This window comes from Aythya marila, assembly GCF_965140915.1.
Source record: "Aythya marila genome assembly, chromosome: 3".
NCBI classification, from domain to species: Eukaryota; Metazoa; Chordata; class Aves; order Anseriformes; family Anatidae; genus Aythya; species Aythya marila.
This window is the reverse complement of record NC_139044.1, coordinates 10154203-10166965: the sequence shown is the minus strand read 5'-3', so window position 1 is coordinate 10166965 and position 12763 is coordinate 10154203. Positions and strand designations below refer to the sequence as shown.

General features: G+C 45.5%; 1 long non-coding RNA gene across 1 annotated transcript; it reads left to right on the top strand.

Moving 5' to 3' along the window:
* The first annotated feature begins 1314 nt into the window (after window positions 1-1314).
* On the top strand, window positions 1315-5592 carry LOC309875784. Its single transcript, XR_014317068.1, has 3 exons — window positions 1315-2980; window positions 3708-4485; window positions 4775-5592. It is a non-coding gene; the product is annotated as an uncharacterized lncRNA (long non-coding RNA).
* The last annotated feature ends 7171 nt before the right edge of the window (window positions 5593-12763 follow it).

The window sequence follows — 12763 nt, the reverse complement described above, 5'->3', positions numbered from 1 at the left end:
CTTTGCTAAGAGACATTTTCAAGAGCAACATGCTCCTTCTAATACTGGTGATTTCTTTTTCTCTCTTTTTTTTTTTTTTTTTCCCCCCTACTTCTTATCCTCCCCTCTGTCCCCCACATCCCCCCCCCAGGTCTCTGCTTTAGGAAGGTGCAGGGCAGGATCCTGCGCTCCCTGCTTGAGCAAAAGCCCTGCTGACGTCAATGGGAGTTGTGCCGGCACAAGGACTTGGCCCGCTGCTATAAACACGTTGGGACTTTCTCTTTTAATGGATGGCGTTTGGATTCTGCACGAGCTGTGCTGAAGGGGTGCGGGTGCCAGTGTCCTCCAGCATCCCGGGGCACATGAGTCAAATTGCCTTTTTGTCAGAGCGGTGCGGAGGGCAGGAGCAGGCGCTGCACCGGAGCTGGGCTAGTTTTGACTTTGAGCTCTCTGATCACCCCTTTTGCTGGGAGATCGATAACAGCAAAAGCATCACAGGGAGCGGGCAGAATTTCCAGAGTGGAAGGGGAATTAATCAGATTAGCATACTTTAAAGATTTTTTTTTCCCCTTTAAGTGTCACAGTATACCTAAATATACTTGTCTGTTCACAGACCTGGAGAGCAAATGCAGCCCTTTTTGTCATGGCATTTTTTGCTACTAACAGAGAAAAAGCACCCCAATGGTATGGGTATGGCACATATGCCTTAGTGTGTGTGCCCCTCTATGTATTATAAACAAAACAAAAAAAGCACAACACAAAATACACATTTCCTTTTAACTCAACCACCTTCCCATCAATAACTTCTCTCCTGATGCAGATAAATGATGCGACAGCAGCAGGTAGCGCAGGCCCTGCTCCACCCCACGCTCCTGTACACCAACCCCCCTGATACCCACCCCTTCCTCTTCGGCCAGCACCGGTCTGCAACCACATCTCCCTGGCACATTTAGCAATAGGGAATCTGGGGGATTTGCTTGGTGGAGCCCCGATGCTCCCCTCTTTGTGTCTTGCAGCCAAGAGGGAGGAACAGCAACAGGGCTGCTGCTAACAAAGCATCCCCAGAGCCGACCCGCAGGTTAATGCACGTGGGCACACACTTTGGTCCCTAAGCCTTAAAAATTGTAATGCTGCTTTTAAACAAAGCAGAGATTCTGTGCTCTGCCTCAACCCCCCCCCCCCCCTTTTTTTTTTCTCTCTCTTTTTTTTTTTCCTTCTCTCTCTTTTTTTTTTTGTGGGGGGGGGGTGAATGGGAATAGAAAAAGGCTCATAAAAATAATAGGCAGGGCTGTAAATTAAAGAAAGAGAGAAAGAAAAATGTGATTATATAACGCATCCTGCGGTAATCAATTTTACCTCCAATATCTGCTTTTGTTTTCAAAATGCTAAATAAACAATACATAATGCATCCCTCATCAGCCAAAACCATGAGGGCTCTGTGCTCAAATAACAGGAAACATATTCAATTTTCCTAACAGAAGACAGTTCATTAAGCTGTGCCACATCAAATAAAACTTTAATTTCTCCAGCATCAGAGTCGCAATGAAAGCAATTGAGGAAGATGAGCCATATGGTACTTCTATCAGCAAACACATATTGCTCATTCCCCCAAAGTTTTCTAATTCTGCTCCCCAGACCTGTGTAATATAGATAATGTGCTCTGAGCGCAGCAACCATGAGCTATCTGGTGTACACTTCTAATACTGTATTTAATGGGAAATAATGAATCATAAAAGCCTGCAGAAGACGGCTTTTGCTAACCTAAATCTCAGCTGTAATTTCATTGTTCTGTGCCTAAGATGCTGTTTGCCCTTTTCAAACAACAGCAGTTGAACATAATTATGCTGCTGCAAACCTGGGCTGCAAAAAGAAAGGCTCCCTGCCCTCACCAAGTTTCCATTAACTCTTGAAACCCTGCGCCTGGGGCACCCCGGGCTCCCAGTGGAGAGCTGCCCGTCGGTTTCCAGGGGTCACGAGAGCCTACGTGTGAGCGTAGCCCCATCGCTGGTGCGCAGCCACGCAAATTAAATTGATTACTCTCGAATTTGGCCCCAAAAATGCAACAGGAGAAGCCTATGAAAAATTAGGAAATCTGCTTGACATCGGGAAATCCGACACTTGTCTGCTCTAACATCTGTAAGTGCCAAAGCCGTATAACGTAGTAAGAGGTGGATTTTTTTTTTTTTTCCTAAAAGGTAAGTCTATTTTTCTTCTTGCCAGATCTAAAAATTGTGGTTGGTGCCTCGAGAAAAGGGCCACCTAAACTTTATGGTGTTTGTGCTGCTTTTATAAATTCATAAAGATTTATTTAATGATATCATAAGGTTAGAAGTTAAATGGTATTGCTGCACTGTCTTTTCTGTGCCTTTCTCTCCTCTGCATTTTAGCAAGTAAACTGCATATGGTATGGGATTGGGCTTATTTTCTAAAGAAACCTATAGGTAAACAGGCATCCTTATGGATACGTTGGGGGATTCATAAAGGCAGAGGCGAGAATATCAAGGTATTATTTTGACGTGACCAACCCTGCTCGGAAAATGTCTTAGAGTCATCTGAAGTCAGCCTCTCGCTCTCCTTCCCTCCTCCAACCCCCAAAATACAGGGCTAATTTAAAACATTGTCTAGATATGCTACTTCTGCATATTGAAAACATATTTTAGTGGCTGTGTTTGTTTTGGCAACGTACGAACCCCAAACAATTAAATTAAAAAGAGAGACTTTTAAAAGTTAGCGATTGCCTTTTTAAAAGCTTATTAAAATCAGTGTGTTAGATGGCTGTCTCCGAATTAGCTCGAAGGCTTGATTGCTCTCATTAAAGCTGCCTGTTTGGGTGCTGCTTCGGGAATGCTCACGCCTGGATTTTTTTCCCCCCTCTGTCCCCGCGCTGCCTCTCGCTGTTTGCGGCTTCCCTGCGCGGTGCCAGACGCAAACTCCAAATTTTTTGGCGATGCACCTCGATGCGAGCCAGTGCGACCGAAGCTGCCCGCGGAGAGCCCAACAGGTAACGGGATAACGGCGGGAGCAGCAGCAGGGAACGGCCCCGACGCCCCCAGAACGCCCGCCCCAGCAAAAGCGAGCCGAGAAAAAATACCCCCAGCCGGCAAAAAAACAAAACAGCGCATTGATCATCGCCCCTGAATGCCTTAAAAACAAATGTTTAAACAGGTTTTTTTGAACCGGCGCAGAAAAGCCTCTGCATGCTCCGCTGGGTTACAATAACAATGGTCTATTGCAATGTAAAACAAGCTGGAGGATAAAAAGGTGCTTTTTGTTACCATTTTATCAAAGCTGTTCATCTTCTAGCTGCAGGCAGCATTTTGCTGGAATTGCAGATATTTCTCTGTCCAGGCTCCTTTGTTTGTGCATCTCATTTGCATATATTTATCTCCAGCTGAGGGTGCTTTCAGCTCATTACGGCCTCCCCTCGCATTATTTCATAAGCCAGCTGCTGGGAGGGATTTCACCTGTGGTGACTGAGAAAAGAGGGGTGAAAAACCAAATTCTTCATAAAAAGGAAATCTTCTGACTCTCTTCCCCTATAAATGGGCACCATTTGTGTTAAACAGCCTCTTGTCATGATAGATGCCTCCTGGGGTCAGGGGGGAAAGTTGAGCTGAAGGTCAGCAGTAAAACAACAGACAAACCAGACGCCAAACTGGTTCCTGAGCTGTCGGTGGGAGCAGCGGTACAACCAGGTCCTGAACCTTTTTCAACCTCTAATAAAACAGGGGAAGAATCTGAAGTGGATCAACCAGGCCCCAGAGGAAGCCGCACGGAAAAACACAAATAATATCAATATCGCGCAGCCATGGGAAACAATGGGGCAGCTCTCGGCGTGACATGCACGCCGCTATTGTTTCAAGAGCCGGGGAATTAATTCCACTTATTTATTTAAGGCGTGTCAGCTCGCTGCCTAAACCTGTTTCGGTGTCAAGATGAATAAAACTTTTATGGCTCATAAAATAGAGCCATTCATCTCAATGTTCTTTGTGGTGCCTGTTTTTTTTTTTTCCCCCTCTCCTCCTGGCAGGCTGCGCCCGGCGGCCCGGTGCTACCAGCTCGCTCCTACGAGCAAAGCACTGGGCTGGCACCTGGAGCCAGTCAGGGACCACAGAGATGATGACAGCAGCCCCCCCATCCCCCCTTTTTCTGGGGGGGTTCTCCTCTGTAAGAGCAAGGATGCCAGTGCGTGATGCCCGTGGTCTAAGCTCAGGCACGTGGTACAGCTAAAAGAAATGATAATAGAAGTGTCCTACCAGACAATAGCAACAGCATCGGGGTTAAATTCCTCGCACATCTTCTGTTTTCCAGCAGGCTTCGGAATGAGCAGCAATATGTGCACATTGGATAGGGCATCACAGGCAGTGAAGCCCAGGCAAAACTTCTGCGTTTGATCACAGATGGTGAATGTGGATTCATCATCATCCTGTGCAGAAGCCCCCTCCTCTATCCCCATCCTAAAACCCACAATGAATTTACGTCACCTATGGAGCTTTGGACCAACAGGTAATAAACTACAATAAAGTGCGCTTTTTATCAGGGAAAAAAAAATACCATTAATTATAGTTCATGACTACTCTAAACCAAATGTTCAAATAGTAGTTGGAAATGATGCATAAAATCTCAGCATGTTCTGATAGGTTATAGAGTCAGTGGTTTATTGCAATGTAAAACAAGCCACAGGAAGAGAGGGTGGTTTTGTTTACCATTTTCATCAAAGCTGTTCATCATGTTGATATACTTATGCTATATTGTGACCCCTACGTATGTTGCGTTTCATTTATTTATTTTCCAGGTTGTTGCCACTTTTGCTGCTTTTCACATCAGAGAAGTCAAGTAATTCTCGGGGCCCGTTGAAATATGTCTCATCTGAACTGAATTTCTGCTTGCAAACCACCCGATAGACACAGACATAAGAAATATTTATTACCGTCAAGCAAGGCTTTCAAACTTTTACTTAATCTGAGGCAATTAGTACCTGAATAAACACAGACTAAGTAATCTACCTTCTCACAACCTAATTGTGCTTTAAAAGAGTTATTCAGCTCTGCCCAAGGAAAGCACGGCTCTGATTAAGACGCTTTGGAGATTCGCTTTCATCCCTATGCCGTTTGGCCCCAGAAAGCCTTCTATTAAACCCCTCTAACTTTTAATGGAAAACCTTTTGCAAAACCCCTCCAACTTTGCATTTCTCCCGTGCCAGACCCCGGCTGGACCCGGCCCTCTCCCCGCCAAATCTTTAACCCTGCTTCTCATTTTTCTTGGGCTCTAATCTAATCACTAATTCCTTCGCTTGGCCAAATAGTTAAAAATGTTAAGTGCTGGCAGTTCCTCCTGCCTCCCCCCCGTATCTGTCTCTGTTTATGGAACGGGCCCTGGTTTCCTCCTTCTCTTGTTCAGCTGTAGGTCTTCAGGTCAGGAGACTGTAAATACACACAGCGCTGCCCCAACCCATAAATCTGAGCAAAGGGCAGCCCTATATATTCAGATAAGCAATGTAGAGAGGGGGAACGAAACAAAAAAAAACAGGGGGGGAAGGAGAAAAAAAGTGAGGAGAGGCAAGGGCGAAGTGGCCGCCCCATGGTGCAGGAGGCACGTCCATCAGGACACTCAAAATGCCAGCCGCTGTGCCCCCCTCCTTGTTTGTGTATAAATCATTACAAAATGCATTTTATTACCTTTGGGGCAACAAAATTAAACCCAAGATTTCTATGGCTTTATAATGTGCCTTTCTCTCCCCCAGCCCTTTGTTGGTCTATCTCTTCTTCACCCCTCCACCCCCCATTTTATTTCCAGCACCTCAGAAGCTTTCAAGGGAACAGTCCCCCTGTTATTGCTTCTCAGCTCCAAGGTCTTAGAATAAATAACATTGTTATTACTCACTTCACCAATTTCCAAGAAGAAATATTGCCGCAGCAAATGCGAGCAGCACTAATATTTGCAAAGTGATAAATGGATTGCTACATACCTTCCCGTCTGTGTGGCCTCCAGCCATCCCTGGGCCAGCTTCATCTCTCCTTGGGGTGGGCGGAAGGGTGCCTTTGAACTTAGCGGGCTCCAGGCACTCAGTGCCTTGCACGGGAGCCCCCTCCCTCGCCCTCGGATGGTGAGAGGATTTCAAACGTCGAGATCGAGCCAGAGGATGCGATCGCACCGGGAGCGGGCAGTGGGAGACGTGGTACCAGCACAAAGCAGCCGAGGAGAGATGCCGGTGGCTGTGCCACCCATTTGGAGGCCTTAGGTGACAGAGGGCTCAGTGGTGTGGAGACCAGAACACGTATTCCCAACCATCGCCACCCTCCTGGTTTGTTAAATCTCATTAATTCGCATTAAACTCGCAGGGAACTTCCATGACTGAAGCTGAGGTTGGGACATCCCTATGTGGTAAGCGGTCTGCCGGCTCCTCACCCTGAGCCTGGGGCTCTCCATGGCCTTCCTGGGCTCTAAAAGGTGGCAATTGGGGGATCCACACTGAATAACAGTAATTTTAAAAGAAGTGTGTATGTGTATGGTTTTTTAAACAAGAGTTCTCAGATGAGATGTGGACTCCTCTATTTCATTGAAAACAAAATCTCCAAATCAAATTATTCCTGGGATGTGTGCCATGCTGAAAAAGCACTCTGAATGTGTGGTAATTAAAGACAAAACACAACCTTTTGCTTCAGACCCACAAAGGCTATTCCAGCAAAGCAAGCCAAATTACCACCAACACTGGGCCATTAAGAAAACCCTTTTTTTTTTTTTGCTCTCCCTCGAAGAGCCTGGTTCAGCCACTAAGCCCTTACTGGCTCCTTGCAACCTGCTGACATTTTCTTGACCGAGCCTGTTGCATTTCCAGGCTGCAGTCCATGGGTTTGGGGCTGGGAGGTTGCCGCCAGCTATTGTTTGGTTGTTTGGCTTGAGCTCCTTGGCTGGGGCAAGTGCCTCCACTTGAGCTTATCCAGGCAGCACAGGCAACGTAGAAGCTTGGTCTTCTTGTGCAAAGCAAAATTCAGCTGCTCTGGAGCATCATCCCCATCCCCTAGTGTTTGCATTGCATCCTCTGTGCAGCTGAGACACCACCAGGAGAAGGGCCCAGAGCATCTTCCTTCACACCACCCTCTCTGGGCTTGTCTCCCTGTTCAGCCCAGGGAATTAGCTAAGTCCATGCTATCCTTCCTAGAAGGCTGGCAGAAGCCTTGAGAAACAGTCATCAGCATGAGGGGGTTTCATGTGGAGGTCAAACAGCATCCTTGGCATTGGCCATATGTGTATATGTAGGTATGTATGTAGATATATATGTGTGTATATATGTATGTAGATATATATATATGTATTTACATGTGTCTATGTTTATATATGTTATATATGTTATGTTTATATATGTCTTCTTTTCCTAAGAGGTATATTTATCCATAAAGTAAAGAGCTAACTCAAGGATCATGGAAGGAAAACCACCTGGAAAATGTGGGCAGAAGTATGAAAGGATCAACCAGAAGAGAGGCCAAAAATGTATCTGGCAGTTTTCCTTTTGACCAAGGTAAAAGCTGTCTTTTCTTTTTCACTGTTGTTTTTAAGATAAGACAAATTGAAACTAAGGTCATGAGATACAGATAAGGATAGAAAGTCCTTTGGGATGGGCCTGTAAGGCTCATGTAAAGTACAGCTGGTTCAATAGTATTAATAAAAAGTGATATTTTGTATTGGTTTCTAATCAAAGAGTTAATACACAAACCATACATAATACTTGTTCATAAATGTGTGTGTCTGTATGCATTGTTATAGAGGAATAAACAAGCATCCAACTACATATATACATATGTACATATGTAAATGAATCAGCATCAGTATATATACAGATACACACATATACCTATAGGTATATATACATAGGTATATGTGTGTATCTGTATATATACTGATGCTGATTCATACATGTATGAGTGCACACGTGCACTGATATATACATATGCAAGTGTGCACATGCACACATATGTACACACATTATATACACATGCACACCTAAAACCACAGCTTGCCACAAATATAAAACAACAAAGCCCAACAAACAAGGGCTGCAAAAGAACCTAAGGAAAAAAATGATGAAAGAAAGTGGCACAGTGAGAGCTGTAACAGTGTCCTTCTGGGGAGCTGTCCTACTATTTGCAGACATTCAGAAATCTCACAGAGCCCTTACAGCACCTTTCCCAACCCAGAAGCAGGCTGGGAATGGCTTGAGACTGTGTTTTTTTGGGAGATGTGTGCTACTTCCTCCTCCCCACACTAGGCAGGAAGCCCTGCAAGACCAGCACCAGCCGGGACCAAGAGCACACAGGTAGAAAGAGAAATCAAAATAATTGAATATATACATCTACAAGTACACACATTTCTATAAACATGCTTTGAAAAGGGGGGGGTTGGAAATCAGGTATTTGGTTTTTATTGTTTCTTTTCCTCAAACCTCAAAAAAAATGTCAAGGCAGTTCTTATTTTATCCAGACCAGTTCATAAATCCCAGCTCATAAATCCACATGATATCCTGGGCTGCTGGATTTTGCATTTGGAGCTCGGAAAGACTGATAGCTGAAAGATTTATAAAATCCCAGGTAGCCAGCATGCTCCCTGTTGGCTCCACTTCTGAGGGTCCGTGTGTTCCGCACAGCCCAGCCGCCCGCGTGTATGGGGGACTTTGTGCTCAAGAGGCAGCTCCCTGGTCTCCTTGTTTTGGTCATGATGAATGTGTGCAGAAGGCTAAAAGCTGGTTCTTTGGGATGGCCAGTCCCCTTTAGGGACTTTTCTGTGCAGTTGTGGGGACATCCCATAAGAGGGGGATCAGCACCAGGAGTGCTGAGCTTGCTGCCACCTCCTGCAGCATTATACACTTGCTGTGTGTCCTACACATACAATGTAGCTTGCAAGGCAGATCAACCATAAATAGTGTAATTGTTTCTGCTGTATTGAAATTTTGCTTCTTGCAGCGTCATTTAATAAGAACGGCTGTTCAGTAAGACCAGAGCACCACTGCTGGCATTTCTCTGGGGCCGGAGGATGCCAGTTGTTTGAGAGGAATGGGACTGGCCCCTTAGTAAGAAGATGGAAGTGGAGATACCTCAGTTGCAGTGTGTGCTGCAAATAACACAGTCACCAAAGCAGCATGTTTGCATTCCCTAAAGAACAGTGAAGGTTGCTGATTTGTTTTTTGTTTTGTAATTTTTTGTAGGTTCAGTGGATGTTGCACTTGAGCCCATATCTACTGGGACAAAATTCTTCTCTGAAAGAGACGCTCTGAAGAACTCCATGTCCTATTTGTCCACATCCATAGGATGCTGGAAACACCTTCACATCCTTATCTCTATTATTTTCCTCTGTTTTTCCTCTATGACCTTATCCAAGCCTAATATTTTTCTCCAGACCTGCAACGACAGACATTCTTAATACATTTCTGTTGCATTAATAGTTATACATACAATAAAACCTCTTCTACAGTTGCAATAGTTCCTTTATAGCTGTAAGGCTATTAACATCTTTGTTACTGAGATGCTGAATCATTTGCTTTCTCTTTCAGATATTTATGTTCCTGGGTTTGAAGTCCCATTGGGAAGCTCTCCTTCACCCTCCCAGGGAAAAGCAGGGGGCTCAAATTCCAGTCAGTTCTGCCTGCTTGGTGTTTTAATAAAAGCACAAGGTCCAGCCAAATTTAGATTCGTTTGTTTGTTTGTTTGTTTGTCTGTTTGCATTAGAAGCAATTAAACCATCACCATGGTTTATGTTGCCTGCATACAGAGGGTGTCTCTCCCCTGGAGCAGCCACGTTCCCCAGGCAGGGTGAGAGGCTGGCCCCCGCATGCCTCCTCTCCACAGAAGTCTGGGAAGAGCACATTCACTGGAAGCAGTCACTCGTTGAAGAGGTCACACTAAACCAGATGCAAACAGGCCATGGCCTTTACACGAGGACTGCATCAGACTCACAGAAGGATAGATTTTCCTGTTTATTCTCAAAATCCCAAGTTTTTCCAAGCCTGCGAGTGGCTCTCATGAGAGAGCATCTTCGATGGCAGCATCCATTGATCCATATACACTGGTATGGGGACCTTTATTGCCATACATGCCCGAGTCCCCTGCCTTTGCTGGTGCTGGTTATCCTGAAACATGAACGTGGGTTTTGCCTGTTGCTCCCTAGGGCAGCTGGACTGCCCCGAGTCCCGCGGCGCAGAAGGGCTGCAGGATGGGGTGAAGGGCAGACACACACTTGTGCCTATATATCAGCCCCATCCCCTGTGATTCCCCTTGGGAGCAGATGGATATTCTTTTTCCTTCCCAAACAGAGATTTAGGATGTAGAAACTGACCAAACATGAAGTTTTGCAGTTTTAAAAGTGTAACTCATCTTAAAGTTTCTTCTCATTAACAACATCCACATAAGCTCCTTCCCCCCACATCTTTCTTCTAATTCTGTTACTATTTCACTAATTACAAGTGCTGTACAAGAACTAGTATTGAGCTATAGAAATGAAAGGTCAATACATGAACAACACTTCATTTGTAAATAATACGGCTCTGCAATCAATTATCTCATTTTCACAGAAGACATATTAATCTAAAAGTAAAGGATGGAGACATTTGGAGGATGTGCAGAGGGGATCTTTAAATGTTAAATGTTCTTTAGCATGTGCTAAATAAAGGCTTTGGCGGAGTGAAAATGCAGCGCATAGCACTGACACTCCAGGGAGATTCCTTAGGTCAAGTGATTTGTACCTTCAGAATAGTTCTCCATTGCACTGTAAAGCCTCTGCCGCTGGTAGTAGCATGATGGGCTGGTGTTATTTAGGATGATAGCTGTAGCAGGGAAAATACTGAAAAAAAGACAAAAAAAAAAAAGGTCATCAGAGAAAAAAAGTGGATATTTTAATAGGTGAATCACAGTCGTCTTTGCACTGACTGTTGTTTGCCAGCACGGGAGGTGACTTTTCCCACCCTCCTTCTCAATAAACCTTACTTCTGGTCTGCAGAGCAGACATGAAACATCCTCATAGGAGCATGGGCATAGAAACTGCAACACTGATGCCCCCAAAACCATGACAAAGCCCCCAAAACTGCTCACTGATGCTACCCTCAACCCCACCAGAGCCCATGCAAGAATGTCGCCTCTTCTGTGGGTCATGGTGGGAATCCACAACATGATTAAGAGGTAAATTTCTTGGGTGTTGTGTGTCCTGTGCCTACAAAAATCATTAGAAGAAAATATAAGAAAATGCATTCCCTGACCTAAAACCAGCTCAGGTTTTCCTTGCGCAAAGAAAGTCTCTTGTAGGCTTGTTCACTAACCTTGACAGCACAGAGGCAGTAGAAAGGGGGGAAATGAGTGCAATGCCTACTTATTTTTGCGTTTTCTCGTTGGATCTGCTGTACGTCTGCTTCGCACTCTCTGCACACTTCCAGCCTTAAAATTTCTATATCTAACATATGTTGGGGCTTAAGGGAAAAACAAAGATGTGAACCCATCGCAATGAACTCTCCCCACCCGTGATTGATCTCCTCCGTCCCCTGCATTGCTGGCAGTGGGAGGAGCGGGGCGGGGGCCGGTGGGGAGAAGCCGCACCAATGCGAGCCCCAGCAGGAGGGGAGGCTCTGCCTCCCACTGCCCTCTGCCACTGTCCCCTCTCCCCTACTTGCTCCTGGACCTCCTGCCGGCCAAGCCCATTGCCTTTCCCAGGGGAAAAGAAATATAGGAAAAAAATGATCATAGTAATAAAAATGGAAGTTTTCAGCAAGTTTTGCAAGGCAACCTGGTTCCTAGGGGCCCGGTGAGCTCCTCCACCCCACTGAGGGATCACAGGGAGGAGATGCCCCTCTTGGCAGTGGTGGGACCTCCAGCTGGTTTGAACATCTTGCTTCACTCCCCTCCATAGCCTTTTTTTTTTTTCTTTCTTTTTTTTTTTTTTCCGAATAGAAACATGCCCAGGCCAGAGGGCACTTGAGCAGTGCACCCTGTTGTGTGGGCACTATCCCAGCTCCCCGCTGGAGGAGAGGGCAGCCCTCTCAGTGGGCTTGGTTGCCCTCTCCCCACTGGTGACACCGAGGGTGACTCGACTGCACCGGCAAAATCCTTGCTCAAATGCCAGGAAGGATTTTGGCCGGTGCGGCAGAGAGCTGGTGATGGGGCTGGCATCGCAGTGGGAATGGCGGGCTGGCGAGGCGGCAAGCCAGCAGCGTCTGTGTCCCGGCGGGTATTGCAGCCATGCAGGGAGGTATCCACTTCTTCTTTAAAAACAAAACCTAGGTTAGGAAGAAAAAAAAAATAATATAAAAGCCCCCCAGAGTGATTCCCAAGGTAAACCTAAATATTTCCAGGTTTGCTCACCCCGGCGGGCTCGCTGTGCGCTGTAGCTGCTCGACCCGGCGGGCCTTTCAAAGCGCTCCGCAAGCCTCCGTGCCAAAATAAATGTTACTTTACCATCGAGCAGGCAGAAGAATGAAAGCCATGAGATGTGTGAGTGAGAAAAAAGAGCCCAAACAGGAAACCCTTTTTCTTCTGATTTTAAAGTCCTGGATGATCAAGGCTGTTCTGCTCGTTCTGATGTAGTCAGCTTGTAGATACCCAAATACGTACCCAGCCCTGGAAAGTGCTCCCCCTTTGATTCCAGCAAAATCCCTTCTAATTCTCTTTAAATGTTCCAGGGCTTTTTGAAACGATTGCTATCAATGCCAACCAAATGCTTTAGATCTCTCTCTCTCTTTTTTCCTTCCTGTTTTTTTTTTTTTTTTTTTTTTTTTTTTACTGTCTTTAAATACTTGCCTTATTTTTAT